A 9,494-nucleotide genomic window follows, 5' to 3' on the forward strand; every position below is an offset into this window, starting at 1 on the left:
ATATAAGTGAGCTGATACCACCCAATGTAGGGAATGAGGTAGTAATCTCAGTCTCAGGATCAATTGTGGAGAATTATCAGCCAGGCTTCCTGCTTCTCATTACCTAGTGCCTTTGCTCAAAGAGCATATGGACTGGTTCAGTGAAGGACAGTGCTACCTCTTCCGTTCAGTAGCCAGATGACACTGATTGTCTTGGCTTGCATGAAGTAGCTGCTTGAATGAGATACCTTGGGCTGGCTTGAGATCACTGAAAGCAACTGAATAGAACATCAGTCAATGTGAATGAGGGATTTCTGTGTTCACAATCAAAGGATTCTGCTATCATTAGATGGATTTAGGCGGGAGCTTGAAGAGGATTCCTGATATGACAATTATTTGACTTCCTGAGAGAATTAAGGCATGGGGTGGAATTTTAACTATGGCACGCCATTATCAAAGGCAAAATAGGAAGTGGGCACCACTTCTTTCTTGCTCTTTCTGTTTTCTGCTGTGGGGAAGCTTTTCATGGTGAAACCTGCCACCAGCTGAGAATGCAGCAGGTATCAGTGAGCTATAAAGGAGCCTCCTGGACAAACAGGGAGACTCAGCATCATGACCACAGCTTCCCTGCCCAACTCCATTGCCATGAACAAAAGACTTATTGAGAGCACAAGGGTGGCACAGATGTTCTTCAAATTTAAACTTTGCTTCTAAATATTTCACATTACATTGGTTTCACTTTATTTATGTGTGCACCATTGTTATTTGTTGAGACAAAGTTAGTCAGAGAGCTGAATGTACTGTCATGCCTCATGGTTGTCACGCACTGATGGTTACAGGGGAGTTAGGCACAGTGAGTCTCACGTTAGTGGTAGGGAAACTATTGAAGAAAATTCTGAAGGAGAGAATCTATCTCTACTTGGAGAGGCATGGCTTTATCAGAGGGAGGTCATGCCTAACAAATTTGATTGAATTTTTTGAGGAGGTGACCAGGTGTGTAGATGAGGGTAGTGCAGTTGATGTAGTTTATATGTATTTCAGCAAAGCCTTTGACAAGGTCCCACATGGGAGACTTATAAAGAAGGCAAATGCACATGGGATACAGGGTAATTTGATAAGGTGGATTCAAAATTGGCTTAGTTGTAGGAGACAGAGGGTGATGACAGAAGGATGCTTTAGTGACTGGAAGCCAGTGTCCAGTGGCGTACCACAGGATCTGTGCTGGATCCCCTATTATTCATCATTTATAAAAACGACATAGATGACTGTGCGGGAGGCAGGATTAGTAAGTTTGCAGATGACACAAAGATTGGCCGTGTGGTTAACAGTGAGGTTGAGTGTCTTGGGCTATAGGAAGATATAGACGGGATGGTCAAATGGGCAGATAAGTGGCAGATGGAATTTAACCCTGAAAAGTGTGAGGTGATACACATTGGTATGAGTAATTTGACAAGGAAGTATTCAATGAACGGCATGACACTAGGAAGTTCTGAGGATCAAAGGGACCTTGGCTTGTGTGTCCATAGATCTCTGAAGGTGGGCATGTTAGTGGGGTGATGAAAAAGGCATACGGGACACTTGCCTTTATCAATCGAGGCATAGATTACAAAAATAGGGAGGTCATGTATAGAACCTTGGTGAGGCCACAACTGGAGTACTGTGTGCAGTTCTGGTTGCCACATTATAGGAAGGATGTAATTGCACTAGAGGGGGTGTAGAGGAGATTCACCAGGATGTTGCCTGGGATGAAACATTTAAGTTATGAAGAGAGGTTGGATAGACTTGGGTTGTTTTCGTTGGAGCAGAGAAGACTGAGGGGCGACCTGATTGAGGTGTACAAGATTATGAGGGGCATGGACAGGATGGATAGGGAGCAGCTGTTCCCCTTAGTTGAAGGGTCAGTCATGAGGGGACATAAGTTCAAGGTGAGGGGCAGGAGGTTTAGGGGGGATGTAAGGAAAAACATTTTTACCCAGAGGGTGCTGACGGTCTGGAATGCGTTGCCTGGGAGGATGGTGGAGGCGGGTTGCCTCATATCCTTTAAAAAGTTCCTGGATGAGCACTTGGCACGACATAACATTCAAGGCCAAGTGCTGGTAAATGGTATTAGGTAGATAGGTCAGGTGTTTCTCACGTGTCGGTGCAGACTCGATGGGCCGAAGGGCCTCTTCTGCACTCTGTGATTCTGTGATTTCCATTACTGTGGAAGAAACAATGTTGTGTTCTTGCATTCACTCTTTATTGAATGATCATGTTAGTGTCCAGTGTTGTACTCACCACTCTGTGCATTCTGGCTGATCTTGCAGCCTCAGCTGACCCTCCTATGCATTGTTAAGGACATTGTCCAAGATCACTCTCAGCAGGGATACTGAAATGTTGTAGGTGAATTCAAAGTCCAAAAGGACTCTGCCAGTCAACACGTTATGATGGACACACATGTGGACAGTACTGACCCCACCCTTTAGGTCCCTCATTTTGTTACCATGGCTGGCTATCCACTCACCCCAGAACACTAGACTCTTCCCTCTTTCACTCCTCTTTGCCACCGACCCCACCCCACACCCACCACACCAGTCACGAGTATCCATGTAAGCTGCCATTCTTCTGCTCCCCTCCCTACTGATAACAGAGCTCAACATAAATCCACTGACCTCAAACACAATTGCACAAAGCTGGCTATTACACGCCACCTTTAAACAATTGTGAACCAGGTGCCATGAGACTCTGTGAGCCACTGACTTTATCTTGGAGGTAGGGCATAATAAAAAAAGTTTTACACTAATGAGCATTCATGGCTGCAAATATATTATAAATGGGAACATGACACAGGACGGTCACAACACGCCACAACCATGCCACTGACTTAATCCCTGTATCTTAACCCACCATCAGGAAATCAACATTTTGGCTCCCAGCTCATTCCATGCCCCGCACTCCACATTCCTCACTCTTGCAAGCTCTACAAAACTCCTCCTGTAGAGTCAGTACAGAAAGAAGCAGACCATTCATCCCATCGAATCTATGCCAACTCTCTATAGAGCACCCAGTCAGTCCCATTCCCCCACTCTATCACTGTAGCCCTGAAAGTTTATCTCCCTCAAGTATCCGTCCTGTGGAAATGGAAGCACTTTAGGGGGAGGCAGACAGGGTACCAGCAGATTCCCCTCCCTGAAGGTCATCAGTGAACTGGTTGGGTTTATACAAACCGCCCAGCAACTTCAATGATCATTTTCCTGCTGCGAGCCAGAAATGACCATGTTGATTAAATTGAGTTATTTGATAAAGTACCAGAAAGGATTGATGTGGGTAGTTGGACTGATGATGTATAGGTGGATTTTCCACAGGCAAACTACAACATAATAGAATTACCTGGAAAAACTCAGCAGGTCTGGCAGCATCGGCGGAGAAGAAAAGAGTTGACATTTTGAGTCCTCATGACCCTTCGGCAGAACTGAGTAAAGTTAGGAGAGGGGTGAAATATAAGTTGGTTTAAGGTGGGGGGGTGGGGGGTGGGGGGGGGGGGGGGAGAGAAGTTGGGGGGGGGCGGGATGGGTGGTTGTAGGGACAAGCAAGCAGTGATAGGAGCAGATAATCAAAAGGTGTCACAGACAAAAGGGACAAGGAGGTGTTGAAGGTAGTGATATTATCTAAGAAAATGTGACATTATCTAAGAAAATGTGCTAATTAAGAATGGACGGCAGGATACTCAAGGTACAGCTCTAGTGGGAGTGGGGTGGAAAGACTGACAGGGTATTCCAGTTATAGATTTAAAAATAATGGAAATAGGTGGGAAAAGAAAAATCTATATAAATTATTGGAAAAAACAAAAGGGAGGGGTAAGAAACGGAAAGGGGGTGGGGATGGATGAGGGAGTTTAAGATCTAAAGTTGTTGAATTCAATATTCAGCCCGGAAGGCTGTAAAGTGCCTAATCGGAAGACGAGGTGCTGTTCCTCCAGTTTGCGTTGGGCTTCACTGGAACAATGCAGCAAGCCAAGGACAGACATGTGGGCAAGAGAGCAGGGTGGAGTGTTAAAATGGCAAGCGACAGGGAGGTTTGGGTCTTTCTTGCGGACAGACCGCAGGTGTTCTGCAAAGTGGTCGCCCAGTTTGCGTTTGGTCTCTCCAATGTAGAGGAGACCGCATTGGGAGCAACGAATGCAGTAGACTAAGTTAGGGGAAATGCAAGTGAAATGCTGCTTCACTTGAAAGGAGTGTTTGGGCCATTGGATGGTGAGGAGAGGGGAAATGAAGGGGCAGGTGTTTCATCTTCTGTGTGGGCATGGGGAGGTGCCATAGGTGGGGGTTGAGGAGTAGGGGGTGATGGTGGAGTGGACCAGGGTGTCGCGGAGGGAACGATCCCTACTGAATGCCGCCAGGGGGGGTGAAGGGAAGATGTGTTTGGTGGTGGCATCATGCTGGAGTTGGCAGAAATGGCAGAGGATGATCCTTTGAATGCGGGGGCTGGTGGGGTGATAAGTGAGGACAAGGGGGACCCTATCATGTTTCTGGGAGGGAGGAGAAGGCGTGAGGGCGGATGCGCGGGAGATGGGCCGGACACGGTTGAGGGCCCTGTCAACGACCGTGGATGGAAAACCTCGGTTAAGGAAGAAGGAGGACATGTCAGAGAAACTGTTTTTGAAGGTAGCATCATCAGAACAGATGCGTCAGAGGCGAAGGAACTGAGAGAATGGGATGGAGTCCTTACAGGAAGCGGGGTGTGAGGAGCTGTAGTCGAGGTAGCTGTGGGAGTCGGTAGGCTTGTAATGGATATTGGTGGACAGTCTATCATCAGAAATTGAGACAGAGAGGTCAAGGAAGGGAAGAGAAGTGTCAGAGATGGACCATGTGAAAATGATGGAGGGGTGGAGATTGGAAGCAAAATTAATAAATTTTTCCAGGTCCCAACGAGAGCATGAAGCCGCACCGAAGTAATCATCGATGTACCGGAGAAAGAATTGTTGGAGGGGGCCGGAGTAGGACTGAAACAAGGAATGTTCCACATACCCCATAAAGAGACAGGCATAGCTAGGGCCCATGCGGGTACCCATAGCCACACCTTTTATTTGGAGGAAGTGAGAGGAGCTAAAGGAGAAATTGTTCAGTGTGAGAACAAGTTCAGCCAGACGGAGGAGAGTAGTGGTGGATGGGGATTGTTCGGGCTTCTGTTCAAGGAAGAAGCTAAGGGCCCTCAGACTATCCTGGTGGGGGATGGAGGTGTAGAGGGATTGGACGTCCATGGTGAAGTGGAAGCGGTTGGGGCCAGGGAACTGGAAATTGTTGATGTGATGTAAGGTGTCAGAGGAATCACGGATGTAGGTGGGAAGGGACTGGACAAGGGGAGAGAGAAGGGAGTCAAGATAACGAGAAATGAGTTCCGTGGGGCAGGAACAGGCTGACACAATCGGTCTGCCGGGACAGTTCTGTTTGTGGGTTTTGGGTAGGAGGTAGAAGCGGGCCGTCCGAGGTTGGCCGACTATCAGGTTGGAAGCTGTGGGAGGAAGATCTCCAGAGGAGATGAGGTCAGTGACAGTCCTGGAAACAATGGCTTGATGTTCAGTGGTGGGGTCATGGTCTAGGGAGAGGTAGGGGGAAGTGTCTGCGAGTTGACGCTCAGCCTCCGTGAGGTAGAGGTCAGTGCACCAGACAACAACAGCACCACCCTTGTCAGCGGGTTTGATGACAATGTTGGGGTTGGACCTGAGAGAACGGAGTGCAGTGAGTTCAGAGAGAGACAGGTTAGAATGGGTGAGAGGGGCAAAGAAATTGAGACGGCTAATGTCACGCCGACAGTTCTCAATGAAAAGATCAAGAGAAGGTAAGAATCCAGAGGGAGGGTTCCCCACGGAACTTATTTCTCCCCCCCACCCCCCCCCACCCCCACCCCACCACCCCCCTACCTTACCCCACCTCTCCTATTTTTACTTAGTTCTGTTGAAGGGTCATGAGGACTCGAAACGTCAACTCTTTTCCTCTCTCGCGATGCTGCCAGACCTGCTGAGTTTTTCCAGGTAATTCTGTCTTTGTTTTGGATTTCCAGCATCCGCAGTAGTTTTTTATTATTATCTCTGTGAGTTATCTAACTCTCCTGGCTAACATTTATTCCTCAACATCTCAAAAACAAATGATCTAATCATTACCATTATGTTTATTGGGAGCTTGATGATGTTTCCGGCATTACACCAGATACTGCACTTCAAAAATAGCTCATTGGCTGTAAAAACTTAGGGATGTCCTGATGGCCTGGAAGGTGCTATAGAAATGATATATTTCTGTTTTATGCTAAACCTTTATAAAACAGTGATTAAGCCTCAGCTGAAGTATCGGGCGGAATTTTCCATGCCTGCTGGTGTGTTTGGCGGCGTGAGCGGACAATATGGCAAGAAGATCAAAAATAGGTTTCACGACGGTGTGAAACCAGTTTGCAATTGTCCGCTCTGCCCATCAATGGCGAGCCATGTTTCCTGCCGTCAGATGTCAGGAACCTCATTGTAATACATCAGCATATCATTATAAATATAAAAATATAAAGCCAGCCTGCTAGAATCATGCTGGATCGTCTGCCCACGGCAGTGGGTAAACACACCGGTGCAGAACACGTCTTGACAAGTGTGACGTGCAGAAGTCGGGACTTACTGCCAGGGCCTTGCTCACATCATGAACATTCGAGGAGCAGAAGGTGCTGGAGCCCAACAGCAACAATGGGTTGGAAGGCCGAATCCGGGAGCTCGTCATCTGACCCGGACCTCACAGATGCCTCTTCCCCAGCAGTCCGCCGAATGCCGGGGAGCTCGGCTGAACCTGCCTCCTTCTGCTGCAGACATATGGCCGTGCGGTGATCACCAGATTATGAACCCGGGCCTGCTCTAGATCTAGGTTCCGCCAAGATGTGTGTCTCTGCGCTGGTGGAGGGTGTGGGTAAGCGATATGATGGGTCTTCTAGGCTGCTTATTTCCAGCTCTTCAATGGAGAAGGTATCCTCTTGGCTCGATGTGAGGATGTGGATGAAGCTGAGGGACTGGCAGGCTGAGGGTGTCGGTCACTTGGCAGAGCTCCCTGTGAACCAAAGTAGAGATAATTAGTGTATGGCAGCAGATTCAAAAGGAGGAGAGAGAACACTCACATTTCCATTGAGAGAGGGATGATGTGCAGGATCCTCATGTGGGTGTTTACCGCCGACCTCACCATTGCCGCAGGCACAGTCCACATCCTCACCAGTCAGTACGATGGCCGCTCCTCAAAGTGAGTGAGGGGCCGAATGTGGGCCACTCCACTCCTGGTCTGGGGCCTCTCCCTGTTGTGAGCCAGCTTCTCCTGCATGAAAACAGATGGAGAGAATGTGACACTGCATGGAATGTTTGTGTGGTGAGTGGAGCCATGGACGGGATGAGGACGTGAGCTCCAGAGGATATGAGCCTGATAGAGATGTGATGGTGTGTGTGGGAGTTAGTGATGTTGTCCCTTGAGGTGTGAGATCCCTGTGGATGTGTGATAGGTTTGTGAGTGTGTGAGTTGAGAGTGCTGAGGAGGGTGATTCACCCTGGTGGAACGGATAAGACCATTTATCCTTTTCCCGTACCGGGTGCTAACCTCTCTTGCAGGGCGTTGGCGCTGACCACCACTGCCACCTCCTCCCATGCTGGATTAGTGAGGTAGCTGCCCCTCCTGCAGCCAGAGTTGGGGTAGAGGACATCACGACGGGCCCCCACTGTGTCCAAAGGGTGCTCGAAGGACTTGTCAATAAACTAGGGGACTGCAGTCTTCTTCTCTTTCTGGGCTATACTGCTTTCTGCACTGCAGTCCTGGGTTGGAAGCAGTGAGAAGTTTGTGCATGGCTGCACTTTAAATATGGTGCCCAGTGTGATGAAGCAGCGAGGTGGTAGTGTGGCGGGTGAATGAGAGCCTGTCCGCCATCAAAAAGGCATGGTCCTGGGAATGCATGATTAATGCGGCGGGATTGAGATGATACAGTGTGGAAAGCCGCCATTGCGGCCGGTGGGAGAAACATTCTTTTACCCGGATGCTGCTGCACTTAGTGCAAATCTGGGACAATTCCACCTGTTGTGTTCAACTTTTGCATCACACTTTAGGAAGGAAGTCAAGGTCTTGGATAGGATGCAGTAGAGATTTACAAAATGGTACAAAATATTGTGGCTATTGGAAATCGGAAATAAAAACAGAAAATTCTGGAAACATCCTGTTGACCTGCAAAGCATGTGGAGAGAGCGAGAGAGAGAGAGAGAGAGGGACCATGCATGGAGGGAAGCAAGTGGTGAGATTTCTTTCAACTTTCAAAAACAAGGTTTTTTCTTTAACAGCCAGAACCATCAGTCAATTTAAATCACTGCACAAACATGACAGCAGAGATGACAGGAATTTTTTTTACATTTCTAACACTTCATGGCAGCTTGACAATTGGATGTATGCTGTAATGTATGACAGTGCTGGTCAGTGTAAGGGTCAGAGAAGATGTTAATCTTTGCATTAAAAACACATCTACATTACAATACAGCATCTCATAGTGACATTTGAAGGTGTCACAACATTTTAGCTTACCCTTCAGAAAACCTCAGCAGGCTTCCACCAGTGGTTACGAATTTTCCAAGGAGGTTTTTTTTTAAGGCTTCCAAAATCCACCCCAGCGCACAAGACCAGTGTGGGGAAGTGTTCCGGCCAAACGAGGAGGGGTAAAAATTGCCTTCCCTATTCTCCCACTCCAGGTCTGAATGTGCTTTGCCAATGCTGCAGGAGTCCCACTATGTATGCTTTCAGATGATAAAGAATTAGCCAGACAGGTTTTTTGAGTTTAAATAAAATATAAGATAAGTTTATTGAAAGTACTTCTCCAGTTTAAAAAAACTAAGCTAAATCGCAACCACCATTCATATGTCACACACATTCCCCGCACCCCCCGCACGCATGCATGCATGCACGTACACAAACACAAACACGTACGGATGGTTGAATAAGAGGATAGGCTTAAAGATTTTTTACAGTTCGTGAATAAGATAAAACAAAGGAGTATATGGTTAGCTGTTCTTTGGCCGGTCTTGATGCAGTGTTTCCACATTGTGGCTTTTTTATTCATTGTCTTCCTGGGTGTAGTTGTAGGGAACAGATTTCCACCTTTTATTCCCAATAAGTCGCAGGATGCAGTGGATTTCTCAGGATGGTTACTTTGCAAATCCGGCCACAATACTTCTGAGAGAGAGAGAGATCAAACAGCTTAAGTCACCTGTTTCTCCTTGGAATATTCTGTTGATCTCTCTCCTGCTTGGAAAACAGTCCTTAAAGTAGGCTGCTGGCTGTAAACTCCAGAGAAATCCTATTAGACCATGTATGCTGCAGTCATTGTTTTAGAATAAGTAATTGCATTTTGATGCCTTATCTCAGAAATATTTACCAAGTTTCAGAATAAAGTAAAGTCAACAGGAGTCTTTCATGCTTTTTTCTTCCCCATCCCACTTGGTGGAGTGCAAGCTGTATATTGTAGCCATCTGGACAGTCTCCATTGCC

This window comes from Cetorhinus maximus, unplaced genomic scaffold (assembly GCF_964194155.1).
Source record: "Cetorhinus maximus unplaced genomic scaffold, sCetMax3.hap1.1 HAP1_SCAFFOLD_706, whole genome shotgun sequence".
NCBI classification, from domain to species: Eukaryota; Metazoa; Chordata; class Chondrichthyes; order Lamniformes; family Cetorhinidae; genus Cetorhinus; species Cetorhinus maximus.